An 18,028-nucleotide genomic window follows, 5' to 3' on the forward strand; every position below is an offset into this window, starting at 1 on the left:
TAGCTTCATGCCTCTTCCATCCCACTCAATAAGATTTCTCATGGCCAGTTCAACCTGGCCTAAGGTTTTCATGGTCTTATCTTGTTCAACATTAACAACCCAGTTATCTTATGTATCATCTTCTTTGTAATTTGGATAGGATGATCCAACCACAAATTCACTTTATGAACTTGGCTTAGGATGTATCTGATCCACTTTCCTTGGAAATCCCTTGGCATATGTAGAATATGTGTCAAACCCTTCATCTTTAGGTGTTTATGCTTGGGTTTCAAAAAACCATCTATGCATACCTTATTTTATTCTTAGTTCATCTCTAAGGTTCCCATTTCTTGAATTGAGTAGTGATAAAATGACTTAATTTCATGAATGAGAAGTATCTTTGGTCGAATATGAGATTGTGTTCTAGTAGGGACAAGTGCCTCTATAATTGCTAGACTCAACTTGAATGTAGGAGCCTTGAAATAAACTCCATGAACCAACATTTCCAAACTCTTTTTCACCTTACCATTGGAAGACACCATTTTCTTGGTTAAACTTTCAAACATGCGAGAAATCTTCAACAATAACTACTTGAATCACTCAGGGGGCTCTAAAATTGCTCTTTACTCTTAAGCTCTTAAAATTTGTAGTGAAATGATTCTATCAATTTCCTCCTTTTAAATAAATTCAGTCTTTACCATCACCATTAATGCTTCATATAAATGTTCGCTCACTAACAAGATGTCCTCCACTTGGTTTGATCTTTATTGCTTGGAAGACACCTTCAATTTGGTAAAGTCTTTTGACTTAGTGAGAACTACCACTACTTGGTTTGAACTTGGTACTTGATAGAGTCACCAAGTTGACATTTGCATCCAAAACTTGGTAAGGATATGCAACCTAGCCTTGCTTGGTAAGGTTTTGTGACCTGACCTTGCTCGATAGAGTCTTTAGCTATCATCATCACTTGATGATCCTTGTACATACTTAATGCTGATATGGATCTTCTACTTGCTAACTAAAACTGGTATTGGATTTCTTCTTCTAAATCCTAGTTCCAGTAATCTCCATGGATCTCTAAGTTGAAATGGTTGAGTTATCCAACTCATTGACTTGGGTATCAATACTTTCAAGACTTAGTCTTGAATTCTTTGGAGATTTTTGTACCCATTACTACCTCATTTATTTTTTGATATTGTCATTCTTTGCTTTATTTTTATCTTCAACTCTTCCTTTGGTGATATAGTTCTTGGAAAGATGTCCAATTTTTGTACATAGAAAACATCTCTTTGTAGTGTCTCTTTTCTTTGTGTGCTATTTTATGTAATTTTCTGGAATATGCCCAAAATCACCATAATAGTGACATCTACACCATGTATTGTAATCCCAACCAAATATAGCTATGACCATTTTTTCTACTGGGTTCCATTTCTTGTTCTTATACTCTGAAGATTTGTGTCCTTGTTTGTTGTAGTTGTGACATTTTCCTTCAAACTTAAGTTTCTCTATGCATTCACTTGTTTTGTGTCCATGCATATTATAGTTGTAACACTTTCTATTGAATTTTTCTTTACCATTTCTCCAACACTTGTTTGATGTATAACCTATCTTACCACAATGATTGCAAGTAGATCTTTTATTCTTTTGTGTTCCTTGCCTAGATGATTCACCTTCATCTATATATCCTAATACAACTTTTCCTTTATGTCTATATTGATTCATACTTTCTTGAGATTTCATCATTCTCTCATTGGTTTTCTTTTCTATGATGAGATCATTTTGTAGTCTTTCATTTTCTAATGTTAGGTTCATAAGCTATTGATTTGGATCATTCAATTGATCAATAAAGTCTTCTTGCTAAAGAGATAGTTGTGGAATTTCATTGTCCTTTTCTTCTATTTCTTCTTTGGCTTTGTCCTTTTTTTCCATGACTTCACACATCTTAACTGATTAGATTTTTTCTCTCTTTTCATCTTTCTAAATTCTTCTTGAAGATTGAGATTCTTCTCAAGTAGGTCTTTGATTGCTGCATTAGCTTCATTTGAACTTTTCTCTAGGCATAAGTATTTGATTCTTTCTTCAATGTAGAGATTATCATTCATCAATACTACAAGATCTTTTCTTCTTTGCAAGGATTAAGAGAGATGCTCCTTTTCTTTCTTGACTTGTCCAATGGACAATTCTAGATCCAAATTTTCATTTTCACTAACCTTTTCTAGCTCATATACCTCCATTGTCTTTGATCTTTTCTCAAGCTATTAGACTTTTGATGTAAGAACCAAATGCTTTGATACCAATTTTTGGAAATATAAGGTAGGATAGGTTACTAAGAGAGGAGGGGTGAATTAAGAACCAATAAATTTTTTAATCTTACTTCATCCATTAATCCTTCATATATTGTTCTGATCTAATTGCAAGCATGAATGAAGTAAGAAATTCATAATACTTTGACACAAGATTGGTAATCTAGAAACCTTTCAAAATAGAGAGTAAAATTATGGTGGTTGTTGGTGTTTTGAAACATTATAGGTTTCAAATTACCCTGATGAGAATAAGACACATCTAGGGGTAGCTAACTCCCATCTTCAACATGTTATTTCATAGATTGGGTCAACTATAAGGCTAGACCCTTCTTCTACTTTAGGCTCTACAAAACCTAGGTGGGTGGACCTTAGATTCAATTAATATGGTACTAGTGTTAAGCATATTCCTATTAACCAATGCAATGACATAAATTTGTAGTAGCTAAATGCAAGGTAATGAAATTCATAAGCTAAGTGAAGGCATTCTATTGTAGCTCTTCAACATGAAAGGGAAAAGCATTTGATTAATGATGTTGATTTTCAGCAAGACCTCAAATATGCAATAGTAAAAATGAACGATCCTGTAGCTGATTAGTGCCTTATCTATTAGGCAATTTCATGAATCAAATGCATACATCTATGATATGTAGGACATATTTCATACACCTAGACATCATATCTATGTTATCACCTTGTGAATCAGACATTGATGTTCATAAAAACCTCATTCTTATGAAATATCGTTCTCAAATAATCAACAATCTTATCAAACACATCAAGCAGTTACTTGGTCCTTTGTTCCAACAACAAAACATATCTGACATACAACCTTAAAGGGATGCAAATGAGTCTCAGTTATTTGTTTCTAAACTACATAAGACTGCAAATTATTGAGCTAGGAGACAAGAATTAGAATGAAACTAAAGAAATTCTTGCTCACTTGTATTCATTTCTTTGAAACAATAAATTCAAATGCATGAAATCAAAAATTGAAAACACGTAACATATCAGAACTAGCTGTATTATCTTTCCTACTACTATTCATACAAGAGAAAACATGTTGAAGAATGAAGGTGGAATCACAGTTATGGATCAAACAAAGTGGTCTCATAGAAAGATGAAAAATTTCCAACCAACAATGATCTCACAGTGAAAAAAACTAACCCCCCCCCCCCCCCCAAAAAAAAAAAAAAAAACCATAATGGATGAAAGGAAGAAAGATATAGAAGAGGATGAATTCTTGGATTTGATCTGAAGATGATGTGTGTCCACTTGAAATTTCCTCCCTTGCAGTTGTAAAACCTCTTTTTCTTTCTACCCTTTTGATCTAATATGGCTTTCATCATTTCTTGTAACAAACTTGAAATATCTCTTGCTTAATGATGAAAACCATTCTATTTGCCAAAAAATTGAAACATCATGAAATGCTGGTAAAAATTTGAGTTTGAACTAAATAAAGGTGATCAAAATCAATGCCAACTACATTCTTACCATATTTTACCAATCCTGTAACTATGTTTTCAATTTTAGCCTATTTCACTGAGAAAGTCCCAAATTTTACATTTTTGCCTATAACCTGAACCAATAACTTCCTGTGCAAAAACAAACTCCATAATTGAAAAGTTCATCTTCTCCTAGTTCTAGCAATATATAATATCACTATATTTACCTACAAGAAACCCCCAGAATCTCAGTTTGAAAAATATGCCCCTTGTTATAAACTTGGTCTGCACTTTTGAATTTTCAAAGATTTAAAATTTCTAAAGTATAAACTTTAGAATAAATGCGTCTTTGCATTTAAAATTTATGTATGTGACCTTTTCTGAGAAAGTATTTAAAATTATTTTCTACCATTTTCAAAAATTTCCTCATCCTTGGATCTCATGTCAAACTTGGTTTGATCGAGCTGCCATGTGGTAGCACCTGATCAGCAAACCTATACGATCACCCGCCACATCATCACCAGCCAAGCATGCTAACTAGACCACCACATGGCATCTAACCCAGGCCCACTACCACATATTGCCTAGGCACTTGCCCACTTTTCTTATCTTCTGTGAATCTTCATAATGTAGGAATATGCCAACTATAGGATGTGCCATGTGGCACAATCATGTGCGTCAACTTGAACTTGTTATGATTCGTCCATGCATGTCATGTGTCAACACTTGATTTTCTCTTGAGTCTACATTTTTGGCCATCTCATTGCTCTATTGGAGCCTACCACATCATATCTAGACAAGGCTTATTGACACGTGTCAACTAGGTGCTTTCCCACATTATTTAACTTTTGAGCATCTTCCTCAAGTGGGGAAGCACCTACCATTCGATTTTCCACATGGTGTGATCATGTGCATTTGGTTTGGGATTCGTTATTTGGTCCACCACACTACTAATGTCAATGTTTTTATTCAAAATATATCTTTTCTCCTTAATCTTGAACTTCTTTGGTCAACCATGGGCCTCATGCCATGCAACATGTGATTTCCAAAAGCCCATTGTCTTGGACATTATGCTCTATGTGTATGGTAGTATTAAAACACAAAATCACCCACCTCAGCATGAATGTGGGATTAATGGTTTTAAAAAACCTTTCTTCATATCTACTTATGTGATGGAAACCACTTCTCCCTAGAATGTGGAGCTTCCCTTCACGTTGGCCATCTTCCTTCTATGCCATTTTCCTAGCTAAGATTATTCCTACATATTGCGCTCAAGTGTCCTAGCTGCTTACATTTTCTACAAATATTTTCCTTATTACTTCCACCAAACTCACTTGACTTTGTTACTGCTACCTTGCAAGGAAAATCTTTGGCCTTACAACCAAACTCCTCACATACATTGCATACAGGACTATTTGTGCAGTCTTCAAGCAAGTGAGCATATTGATGATAGTTGATACAAGTGCTTTCATTGGGGCACTCTTTTTCTTTATGGCCACATTGATAACAGTTCCTACAAAGGGCTAGTTCATCAAGTCATTCCTTTAACTTGGGACAAAAAGATGAATAGTGACCTTCCTTACCATACACATGAAAATTGGGCTTATTGTTAGATTGAGTTGAAATATGGCCTGTCTTCTTGCAATTCATTCATAGTTTATTAGCTAAGCAATTGGCAGCATCATGCCCTTCCTTGCCATAGTTGTGGCAAACTTTGGCATTTGGACAATCACATAAATAATGTCCAGGGCATCGATAGTTCCTATAAATGTCCTCAATGACCTTATTTTGGGAATATGGCTTCATATGTCTTGAAGCATATTTATCAATTACATCTATCTTTATACACCTCTTTTTGGTTGGGGTCCCAAGTGACTTACCTCCATGGTTCATCTTGTATTTCCTTAAGACTTGTTTCCTCAATTGCCTCCAGCTCAGGTTGTTCTGCAGTTTAAAATTTACCCTTGCAAGGTTATACTAGATTCATCTCCAAAGAACCAAGTGCCCAAATGCCCCTGTTTATAAACCACAGCTTCCTCACATTCATTTCCATTCCATGGAAAAAGACACTTGTGCCCATCATCAAGATTTGTGCTAAATAAAGTAGCTACATTCTCCACTCATTGTTTTGTCCATGTAGGAGGGGTGGAAAAGCTCAGGTGAGTGCCACATGCTTCACAAGCAATTAAGTCTACATCAAGATTTATCCAACCTCTCCTTGCATAGTTTACTAGACCAACAACCTTGGGCTTTCCAAACCATTTCATGGACTTGAAAGTGGCCAAAAGCTGCAATAGGTCTCTCCAATCCCAAGGTCTACATGTTGGTGTAGGTGAGCTCGTAGATGTCGATATAGATTTTAGATTGCTCCTAGATAATCTATGTGGTTGTGGAATAATTCTTGAAGAAGAAGGACCCTTTGACATTTTTATAGACATTGCTTTATGTGCACTAGTTGCAAGTTTCTTGAGTGAAGGAGTTCTAGGAGAACTGGAAGTAAAACAGATTGGAGCATTGTTCTCTTCACTCAACAATGGTATTCCCTTAAAATAAATCATATCTTGACTCACCTTTTAGCACCAAATTAGATTAATTTATGGGGAACAAAGTACTACGTGGAAGATAAGACTCCCTTGACTTTCAATTATCCCAACAAGTCTCATACATATCAAGAATCATAAAATATAATTCAATGTCATATGTTGCATAGTTTTGATAACTTATTGAAAATATTACGGAGCCATTCCAAAAATGAATGCTAGTAGAAGCTGGTCATGTAACTTTTTTGGTACTATGTACACAATGCCCACATTGATTTCATGTTAAAATGATTTATGTGATCCCTATCAATGATCAAATTTCATATCTAGTTTTCATTGAACCTCTTGCCTTGTTTGCAGTATAGTTCAACATGAAGATCCTCCACACATCCATTTGATTTTGCATGATGATATGCATATATCAAGACTTTATAAAATCAATGTCATCATAATCGGTCCTTTTAAAAACATCATTAATCCTCTCGAGTGTCATAAATTTGATGAAACTAGTTGGGCTCCAAAGTGGGTTTGGCTAAAAAGAAATTCATTTTCAAACACCTGAACTACCAAAATGATCCACTAAACACTTGATTCTAACTGGAAATAATCTATATCATTGGTTTGACTTTTAAAATCATTTTCACCTCTTTCTACAACTTGTCAACTTTGTCCTTTGATTGGCCTTAAAAATTGACCAAAACACCTAACTGGGCTCTAAAATCAAACATATTGATTCTCTATTCTGCATACTCCTACCCTGTCAAATCTCATCTCATGAAAAATTCTCAGTCAAAAGATATTGACTATTGAAGTTGCACTCTTAGAATTGCCTACAAGAAAACAAGTCAGAAAACCATAAAATGCTTTTAGATTTGGCTTCAAAAATTGGGTAAACTAACACTTGGGGGTACGAAAATTGGGATGTTGGTTCACTATCATGAGGAGATATAAATCTATGATTTGGGCTCATGAAAAATAACAGGATGCAAATGGAAAGCAGTCAAAGTGAGCTATTCAGAATTTGTAGACTGGAAACACTGACAGATAAGCATTTTTTGCAAATGGAATGGACCTGGGAGAGTGTGCAAATGGATTAGTCAAGATTTGAAAATTGGCACACTTAAATTATTTTTAGAGTACAAAATAGTGACACAATCCATTTGATCTCACCTATCATAGATTTCAAGATATGACATCATGAACAAGGGGTTCCGACAAATCTGCACTTCTTGACACCAGTAAAAAGTTGCAAGTTGCATTTGGAATTGCATTTGAAAACTGATCAAATAGATTCATCATAAGCTCAAAAATGAAACATAGAAAGACTCTGACCTCTAAAATGCAATACCAAAGGAATTTTAGCATTTTGATCAACTAGGTCAAAGTTATAACCAATCAAATAGGGATTCCCAGAATTCAAAACAAATTGCATCAGCATGATACAAACAAATGACCAACTTTGAGGGATTCAAAACCTAGTCAAACAAACTCAAAATGACTCAAAGTCTGAAACATAGGCTCTTTGGTATGGACACTAGTCATTCCAAAAGTAGAAAATCATGAAACATTACTGGGTGCAAGATATTCAATTGCAAACATGGCCTCCTATCATTGTTTCACACTTAAACAAAGATGCAAATTTGACAATTGCTCAATATAGGACTTCACGAAATGCCTCAGAAAGAAAATTTATCTTCATGAAACACATAGAGGTACTGAATGCAAGGTGTTAGAAAAATTGAACACTTCTTGGGCCTCAAATGAATAGGCAAGTACATATGCATTTAAAATCATTTATAGGACTTGTTTTTTTCAATGGTACTCAAAATTGGGGCTTCAATTTTGAGTCCCAACAGTGGGGATGATACCCACAAGCTTTATGACTATAGTATAAAGTTGGCCTATTAAGAATTACAATTGGTCACTTTAGATGACGTCCCCTATTAGGAGCAATAAGGATTATTAGGTCCACATTATGGAAGGATTTACAAACATATAATGAAGTATGCACTATGTTAGGAGATTTGGAATAAGACTATTAAGTCCACCTTGTTAGAGGATTTTACTGATGCACCTATTAGGATGAACCTATGATTAATCTCTACCCTACAATTTTGATTTTCTAAATGAGATTCCTTGAATTACAAAAATTACCTGACTGTGATAGATGAGTCTCTGCTTTTCCTTATACTATGTGTAGCCTTCTTCAACTTACACTCATCCTCTTCTCACTTATTCACATACATATTACATTTGGATATGATACAATGTATGACATATATACCTATCCAATTAATTGTCTTTTGAAGTGGGCTATAATACCAAATTCGTCATAATTCACAAAGTTAGCCTATTGTTGTAACTTAGGTTTTGAAGACAACTCGATGATGTTTTGGCACTTGATAAACACTATCAACACCTAAAATACTATAGCACTCAATTGAGATTGAAGCTTGGTCCATAATAATCACCTTGACTAGCAGGAACTTGGTCAACACTATATGACTTGGTAAACACTAAGAAACTTGGTAAATATTGAATTTATCAATTGAAATTGCATGGCTTGGTCAACATTGAATTCACTTTGTTAACACTACAAGCTCAATAGACACTGACATACTTGGTTATCACTATAGAGCTTTGTTAACACTAAGATCTTCATCACTTTCACTAGAAAGCTTGATAGACTCTGCTACACTTGGGCAATACTATCCACTTTCTTACATGCATATTAGAAATTATGAATCTTAACATGAACTATAATCTCATTAATCAACATGCTACAAGCTAAAACTAACTAAGTGTTAAGTCACTAATAGACAAATTGACCTTATGTCAATACATTCCTTCTTGGATGTCCATAAAGAGGGAGCACATAATGCTGGCAATGATTGTACCAACTATTTTTCCATTTAATAGTTATCTAAATTAATTTATAAACACAATATCAAAATGGCCATAATAATTATATTTTGTTTATATTCATTCAATGAAAGATATGAATGTATATATTGAGCCCTTGATTGGTGAGTTTTTGGAGTTATGGAATGAGATCACTATGTACAACATCTCTAGACTAATTGGTGAAAGACAATTTCAATTTCATGCAATGCTTGTATGGACAATACATGATGCCCTTGGACTAACACATTTTTATAGTATGTAAAACTATTAACACATTTGTTGGGTATGTAATAGTGCTAATGTATTTTTTCTGTATGTTTATGTTGCATGTGATAATTGTAAATATGAATCTTCTAGTATACATGTTATTCAATTATATAGGATCTTGTAGGTCTTTAGACAAAGGAAAAAATTTCATGTCCAATTTGTGGTCCAAAGATGAAATCTTGTCATTCAAAATTTTTAAGAAGAAGGTGTTCAATGAGCATAAACACTTTCTCCATAGAAATCATAAGTATCAAATTACCAAAAAAATATTTTCAATGGGAAAGAAGAGACAACATCAAAGCCATGAAGAATGACACCTCACTTGTGGAATTTGGAATACAATAGAATGAATCATTGAGGTAATGTCATTCCATATGATGTAGGTTTTTGTATGAAATTAAAATTTGGATACTTTATTTTGTTTAGTAATGATGTAATTGATGTTCATGATGGTCATCAAGGCATTGATGAGAAACTTACAAAAGGACTTAAAAGCTACCCTAGAAAATTTAGTATGTTTCTATACTACAAGAACTTCCTATTTGTGCATTTGTTTGATGCTATTTATATTGGAAAAAATGAAATAAAGACACTATGAAAAATATATATGGAAGGCATGGCAAAGAAAAATTGGTCAAAATTTTTAATGACAATGATGAATTCAATCATGCATTGAAGTTTTCCTTGAATCAAATAGCAATAGAAACGAGATTAATACGAGTGTTATTTCTTTTTTATTAATGCAACAAAAAATTGATGCCATATTTGAAGCCATAAACAAATTAAATTTGCATAGGATTTTTTGCAAACATAAGAAATCTCATATCACAAAAAGATGATTTTGGGTGAGTGTTGAAAATGCATGATTGACATACCTTTGTCAAGGTAAGCCATGCTCTTCTCTATTTACAATAAATTTGTAAAATATCACGTACTTTTGATTTTTTGATTTTATAATATATTGAAAAGCTCATTTTATTATTACTGTAGTATGTTCTACCTCTTTCTCTCCCACACAAATTTGACAACATGAGTTTCATACATGTTATATATGATCTTGGAAAATACATGAGGTTAGAAGTGTTATTTGTTAGATTTATTATATAGATATTATTTTTGTGTATTGATCTTATTTTTCTACATTTTACTATATAATTTCTTGAAGAGTCTCATTAATATTTTTTTACGTAATGAATATCTTCTAGGTGGTTGTCATCTAAAGAAATTGATAAAAAAGACATAAAGCATTGGAAGATCGAAATTCCCTAGCTTTTATGTTAGATGCAAAAGTGCCTACCTTCAACTTTTTTCAATGTACAAGAACACTACCTCATACATCTAGTTGAGGAGATTGAAATGTGTGGACCTATACCAACTAGGTCAATATGGATGGTTGAGAGGTACTTGAAATGTTTAAAGGGCTTGGTTTGATAGAGAGTATGTCTTGAGGGTTCCATGGTCAAGGGATATATGATCTACTAGGCCATGGTGTACATTAGTGAATATCTTCCCAAGTTTGCATCAAAGATCCCTATAGATCGCATTTGGTATCCCAACTCCATTAACAAATTTGAAGGGGAGTACTTGGTGGGGAAAGGTAGATTGAGGAAAGTGAGAGGTAATTATAAGATGTTATTGTAGTTAATTAATTCTTATCCATCATCAATATAAGCTATTTCCAATTGGTCTCTTTATTTTATACAATTGCTTGTGAATGAGATGTACTTCATTTGTATATTGCAAACAATCTTGACTGGATAATGGTATGGATTGAATGATCTCAAAAAATGGTCCCTCATTAACATGGCAAGGTGTTGCTTCATTGGTTAATGAAGCCAATCATACTAGTGTAGATATTATAGGTATGTGATTTTAATTCTCAATCATATAAGGGACATTATTTTCTTCATGATTATTATTGATAGTTTTATATTACTAGTTTCATGTTTTTAAAATCTATATTTAGAAAGATAATATATTGTATATATATGATTATTTTTTAGGTGTTGATGATGTGCATATGCCTCCTTCCATGAGGCCAACAAAAACTACAAGATTTTCAACTAAAATATTAGCAACAAGGAGCATGCAAACATCCACACCTACTACAACTAGATCTGGTAAATGCTTATTTTTCTAGATTTTGTTATGTGTTAAATATGATTTAATTTGTACTTTCTTGTTCATTTGAGTATAGTATGTCATTGATTAACATTGTGCAGAGACAAATACACCTTCTCATGATGATATAATAGATAATAGTATTGGTGATAATTTACCAGCCTTTCCTAGAGCAGCCCATGTTATTTCTACTAGATTGTTGGAGGCATAATTTTTGATGGCCAAGAAAGATATGATTCCCTTAAAATTACCTAAGCTTCTAGGTACTTTAAAATTGTAATTATTTAGAGTGTAATTGTAGTTTATCTATTCATAACTCATTTTTGACTAATGATCTCATTATGATTTTGCAAGAAATGACCTTTTTTATGAAACTTTTAATGACTTAACATTGAAGATATTTGGGCCCACATTACATAAAAGGTATGTAGCTTCATATAATTGGTTCCTACATTTTTTCACTCATCCATTTAATGTAATACATTCAAGTTATATATCTTGAACTAATTTTTTTATCTAATAATTTTATTTTTTGTTAATATGTGGAACGTGAAAGGCTCTAAATTAAATGATCAACTCATAAAAACTATGGAGGAGCTCTTTGGTGAAAATATTTTGAATAGAGACCAGATTCTTAAAAAAGCTTGCAAATATCTAAAGATTGTGAGAGACCAATATAAAAGGGCTCTAAATCTCAACCCAAAGTATGAGCACCCTCCTATGGTTCTAGAGCTAGAGTGGAATGAAATCATTGAAAATGCAAAAGAGATAAGAAAAAGAGATAAAGGAATTAATGCACACTCAGAAAAAATAGGTATGGGGTAGTATTAATGTAATTATGCACAAATTAATGATCTTTATATTTATATAATTTAAAATATTTTAAATTATATATATATATATATATATATATATATATATATATATATATATATATATATATATATATATATATATATATATATATATATATATATATATATATATATATATATATATATATATATATATATATATATATATATAGGTGGTAGGATACATCAAAGGCTATACAAGCTAGGAAGAGAAAGTTGGTCAACACCATCTTGGCTCTGGTGAATATATGAAAATTTACTCATGCCTTGCAAGTAGTAGTAAATAACATTTCATATCATTTTTTTTATATAAATTTGTAAAAATAAGAAATATATTTAATATTGATGATATTATGCAAAAAATGTAGGACATTGAGCTTAATCTAGTGCCCACAAAAGGGGATAAACAAATTGGTTTCAAGAAAGTCTATAAAGAAGTGGTTGCCTACCACCACACAGATTCCAGTGGCCAAAGAGATGTAGATGATTCTAGTGCACTAGTTCACACATAAGTAAATAAGCCTAATGAATAATAATAAAAATTATAACTTCATGAGAAATAATCTATTTCATGTTAATTTCAAACAATGATAATAGTACACAAATAACATTTCATTGTAGCCTTCTACTCTTGGCACAGATCTTACTCATGATATTGAAGGCACTAATCTTATACATGATGAAGACCTTGATGTGCATCACAATGATACACATATATAATCAATTTCTATTGAAAATTAATTATGTAATTATTATTAAAATTTAACATCTTAAATTGCAATTGGTGTAACCTTTATGTGATAATTGTCAAGTATGCAGAGCATGATGTTAATGTTGAGAATGTTGAGATTAAGACTAAAAAAAATGTGATAGTAGATGATGTGGCACTATTAGGTAAAGAAAAATCCCTATTAGGTTCTTTAGATTAATGAAACACTTATAAATTTTTTAAAATGTTTAGAATTAAACCCATTTATTTCTTATTATAGGTTTGCATTAGCCTTGTCATTAAAAAAAGAAGAGGAAGCCTCATGTCATCATATTAGAACCACAAGAGCATGCCGTAGATAGTCACGATATGACTATTAGCCTTTATTTTCAACAAAAGGATAAAACAAAAAGAGAAATGAATGTTAAAAACCTTGTTTGATGATGAATTTGTTGACAAATTTTTATGAATGTTTCTTATTAGTGAATTTTGTGTCACATTATTGAATATTGTTATGTGATTATAATGATTGATGCATTCACAAACTATTGATGAATGTTTATACATATTAATGAATTATATGTCATGTTAATGAATTTTATGTGAATATATTGATTTATGTGTTCATGAATTATTAATTAATGTCTATATGTACTAATTAATTGTATGTCATTTTAATGAATGTTATGTGACTATAATGATTCAATGATATACTTGTTGGAAATATAAGAGAGGTAACTAAGAGGAAAGGGATGAATCAATTACCACAAAAATAAATCTCAAATCCCTTAGATGTCAATACAAAATATAAAATCTAATGAAACTATTATTTCTTGTTTAACACACAGGCACTGAGTTAACACTAACAATATGTTATAACTCAGTAACCACTAGAATAACAACTATTACTCAAAAAATAATGAGCATGCAAAACTTAATATATTATCTATGATTAACCTTAATTAATTAATTACATACACATTAAATAAATAGCATGAACACAAGTGACAACAATATTTAATGTGGAAACTCAATTTGTGAAAATCCACCAATTGCAACTAGAAACTTATTTTCACTCTTCTAAAGTGAGCCTTGTTATGAGCCAACCCTATTAAAGGTTAAAACACACACTATTAGGTGTGACCCTATTATAGAATTTAATCACCTTGTTAGGAATTGCCTTGTTAGAGGTCTTTAGACACTTCAATCTAGAAATGCCACCCTATTAGAGGATTTACAAATAGCTATTATGCCAACCTTGTTAAGAGATTTAGTTCAGTACTACAATGGTTAGAGAGTAATAATGATATGACCTAATTTCTAATGTAATTATGTTGATTTTAGATCTCAATTTTATCTCAAATAAATGATTCTTTCTGAATGAATGTAGCTCTATAGCTCCTCAAAGATATTCTTCTTATCCTTTTAATTCACTTCCTCTTAGTATCTTCTATTCTTCCACACACACACACACACACACACACACATTCAATCCTCAACTTAACCTTATAGATATATCATACACATTGTCAAGTTGGCTTGAATACATCTTAGAATAATTAATATTCATCTCCTCACTTAGCTAGAACCAACAAAGAAATCAATTAAAATCAATATGCCAAAATAAGAAGACCTTTGTTAGTCAACCTTGCTTAGTAGACAATAACTTAGAAATTATTTTCCTTTGTTAACCAAGTGAACTCAATTCATGCTACATCTTTGCTAACTTTCTATGGTAACTGAGTGAGCTTAGTTAGCATTGGTTCCATCCAACTTTCCTTCATTAACAAAGTGATCTTAGTTAAGACTCAACTTCTACTAACTTCTCTTCAATGTCTGAGTGAGCTTGGCATACACTATCTTCTGAACTTGGAAAACATTGTAATACTCAGCAAACATGAGAAACTATCTTCATCACTTGAGTGCACTTAGCATACATTGACTAGTGAAGATATGACATTTTGTATAACATCAAAAACAATATACAATTGATCAATTTTTTTCAACAATCTCCCTCTTTGGCATTGATGGCAACACAAAATGTCATAATACAATGAAAAATTTAGAGAAAAATAAAGTAAGAAAAATATCCTTAGTTTCATTCTAAATCTCATCCATGAGAACTCTCTTTATTAGTGTGAACTCTCTCTTACTTTAATTTGTCCCTCTGTCAGTGAACTCCACTTCTTTGATATCATACCAAGTTCTTTCTTTTTGACATCTTGAAAGAAATTTTTTTGTGATAAGTATACTCTCCCCCTTAAGAAAATTTATGTGATATGGCATAATAAACTCTCTCTCTTTGACATCTTATGCCAAAGACAATAATAAGTGAATACCAACATATGTCATGTATTGATTCATATGCAATCTACTCTTTATTTACTGCATCAGTTGACTGATCTTCAACTTACTCTAGTTGATGCATCACTAAACTTCATTTAGTGAGCTTTAGATAGGGTAATAAACCCTAACTTACCTCTTAGAAATAAAAATACATCATTAGGTAATGACTTAGTGAATATATCTATAATTTTTTCTTTATTATTCACATATTCCAATCTTACCTCTTTGTCTTGCAGCAATTCTCTCATAAAATGATAGTTTATTGCAATGTGTTTAGTCTTGGTATGCATCACAATATTATTTGATATATTAATTGTGTTAGAAATATAAAAGGATTAATTGAGAGGGGAGGGGTGAATTAGTTACTACTAAAATAAATGCTAGATCCCTTAGATTTTAGTACAAAATAAAGTTTGAAAACTAAATATTGTTGATGCTCAATAAACACACATAAAATGTTGTAACTCAGAAAGTACTAATTATGCAAATCTTTAAATGTTATCTATGTTTACCCTTTCTTTAACTTAGTTTCAAACACATAAAATAAAATACCACAAACACATTTGACACTAGGATTTAATTTAGAAACCCAATTTGGGATAAACCACCTATTGCAACTAGTTACTATTATCACTCTTTTGAAGTAAGCTCTATTAGGAGCCAACCCTACTAAAGGTTAAAAAACACACTATTAGGTGTGACCCTGGTAGAGGATTTAATCACCTTGTTAAGAGTGGCCTTGTTAGAGGTCTTATGACAATTCAATAGAATTGCCACCTTGTTAGAGGATTTACAAATAGTTGTTAAGCCAACTTTATTAAGAGATTTAGATCATTGCTATAATGGTTAAAGAGTAACAATGAGATGACCTAATTTGAATGCAACTAATTTTCTAATTACAAATCTCTATTTTGGCTTGTACTTGATCCTTCCTGATCGAATGCATCTTTTTTACTTCACAAAGATATTCTACTTATCCTTCATATTCACTTCCTCTCTTCATTATTAAATCTTCAATTCACTCATCACATCTTCATACTTGCTTGTGCACTTTTCAATTCACAACTTTACCTTATACTTATATCTTTTATATTATCAAGTTGGCTCATATGCAACTTAGAATAACTAATATTCATCACCTCAATCTACTAGAACCAATAGATAAATTAATTAAGCTTAATATGCCAAAATAATAAAATCCTTTGTTAGCCAACTCAACTCAGTAGACACTAACCAAAAACAATTTCATGTGTTAACCAATAGAAGCTCGGTGAACACTGCAAACTTGCAAAGATCATTTGGCAACCAAGTGAGCTCGATTAACATTATTTCCATCCAAATTTTCTTTATTGATCAAGTGAGCTCAATTAATACTCAACTTTTGCATGCTTTCCTTTGACACCCAAGTGAACTCAATAGATACTACCTTCTAAACTAGGCAAACATAGAAATGCATGGTAGACATAGAAAACTATCTTCACTAGCCAAGCAAGCTTGGCATATATTGAATAATAATGATATGACATTTTTGTAACATCAAATACAATACATAATTAATCAATTGTATCCAACAATCTCCCTCTTTGGCATTGATGGCAACACACATGTCATAACACAATGAAATTTTGGATTTATTCTTGAGAACTCCCTCTATCAATATGAGCTCTTCCTTTTATTGGATTCTCCCTCTATTTGCAATAACTTCTGCCAAGTTCATTCATAGAACTTTCTCCCTCTTAACAACTTCTACCAAGTTCATTCACAAAACTTTCTCCCTCTTACAACAACTTCTCCTTCTTTTAAATGACAAAAATTTCTATGAGATATGACAGTAAACTTCTCCCTCTTTGAAAACACATGCCAGAGACAAAAAATCTACTAATATCAATGTACCTTAAGTACTATTTCATTTGCAATATACCCTTGTCAATTTTGCACCAACTAATTGATCTTCAACTAACTCTTGTTGATGCATCACTAAACTTAATTTAGTGAACTTTAGATAGGAGAACGACCCCTAGCTTACCTCTTAGATATAGAAAAACATGCCTAGAAAATGGCTTGGTGAATATGTCTACAATATATTTATTTTTATTCACATATTCCAATCTAACTTCTTTATCCTGCACAAAAGAAGTGATATTTTATAGAAATGTGCCTTGTTTTGGTATGCATCACTAGATTCTTTGATATATTGATTGCACTGGTGTTATCATAGTATATGACTATTGGATCCTTGATCTCTATCTTCATTCCTTCCAAAAATTGCTTGAACCAAACAATGTTAGAATAATTAACTACTGCTGCCACATATTCTACCTCTATTATGGATTGAGAGATGCAATTTTTTTTCTTGCTTGTCCAAGACACTAGTCTCTTACCAAGAAAGAATGGTCCACCACTAGTGCTTTTTCTATCATCAAGACTTCCTGCCCAATGAACATCAATGAATACCTTCAAGTCCAAATTGCTTCCAAATTTGTACCATAAGCTATATTCTTTAGTACCTTTCAAATATCTCATGATTCTCTTGATTTCCATCATGTGATTTTCTCTAGGATTT

Source organism: Cupressus sempervirens, chromosome 9, assembly GCF_028749045.1.
Source record: "Cupressus sempervirens isolate cs-2001-9-10 chromosome 9, ASM2874904v1, whole genome shotgun sequence".
NCBI classification, from domain to species: domain Eukaryota; kingdom Viridiplantae; phylum Streptophyta; class Pinopsida; order Cupressales; family Cupressaceae; genus Cupressus; species Cupressus sempervirens.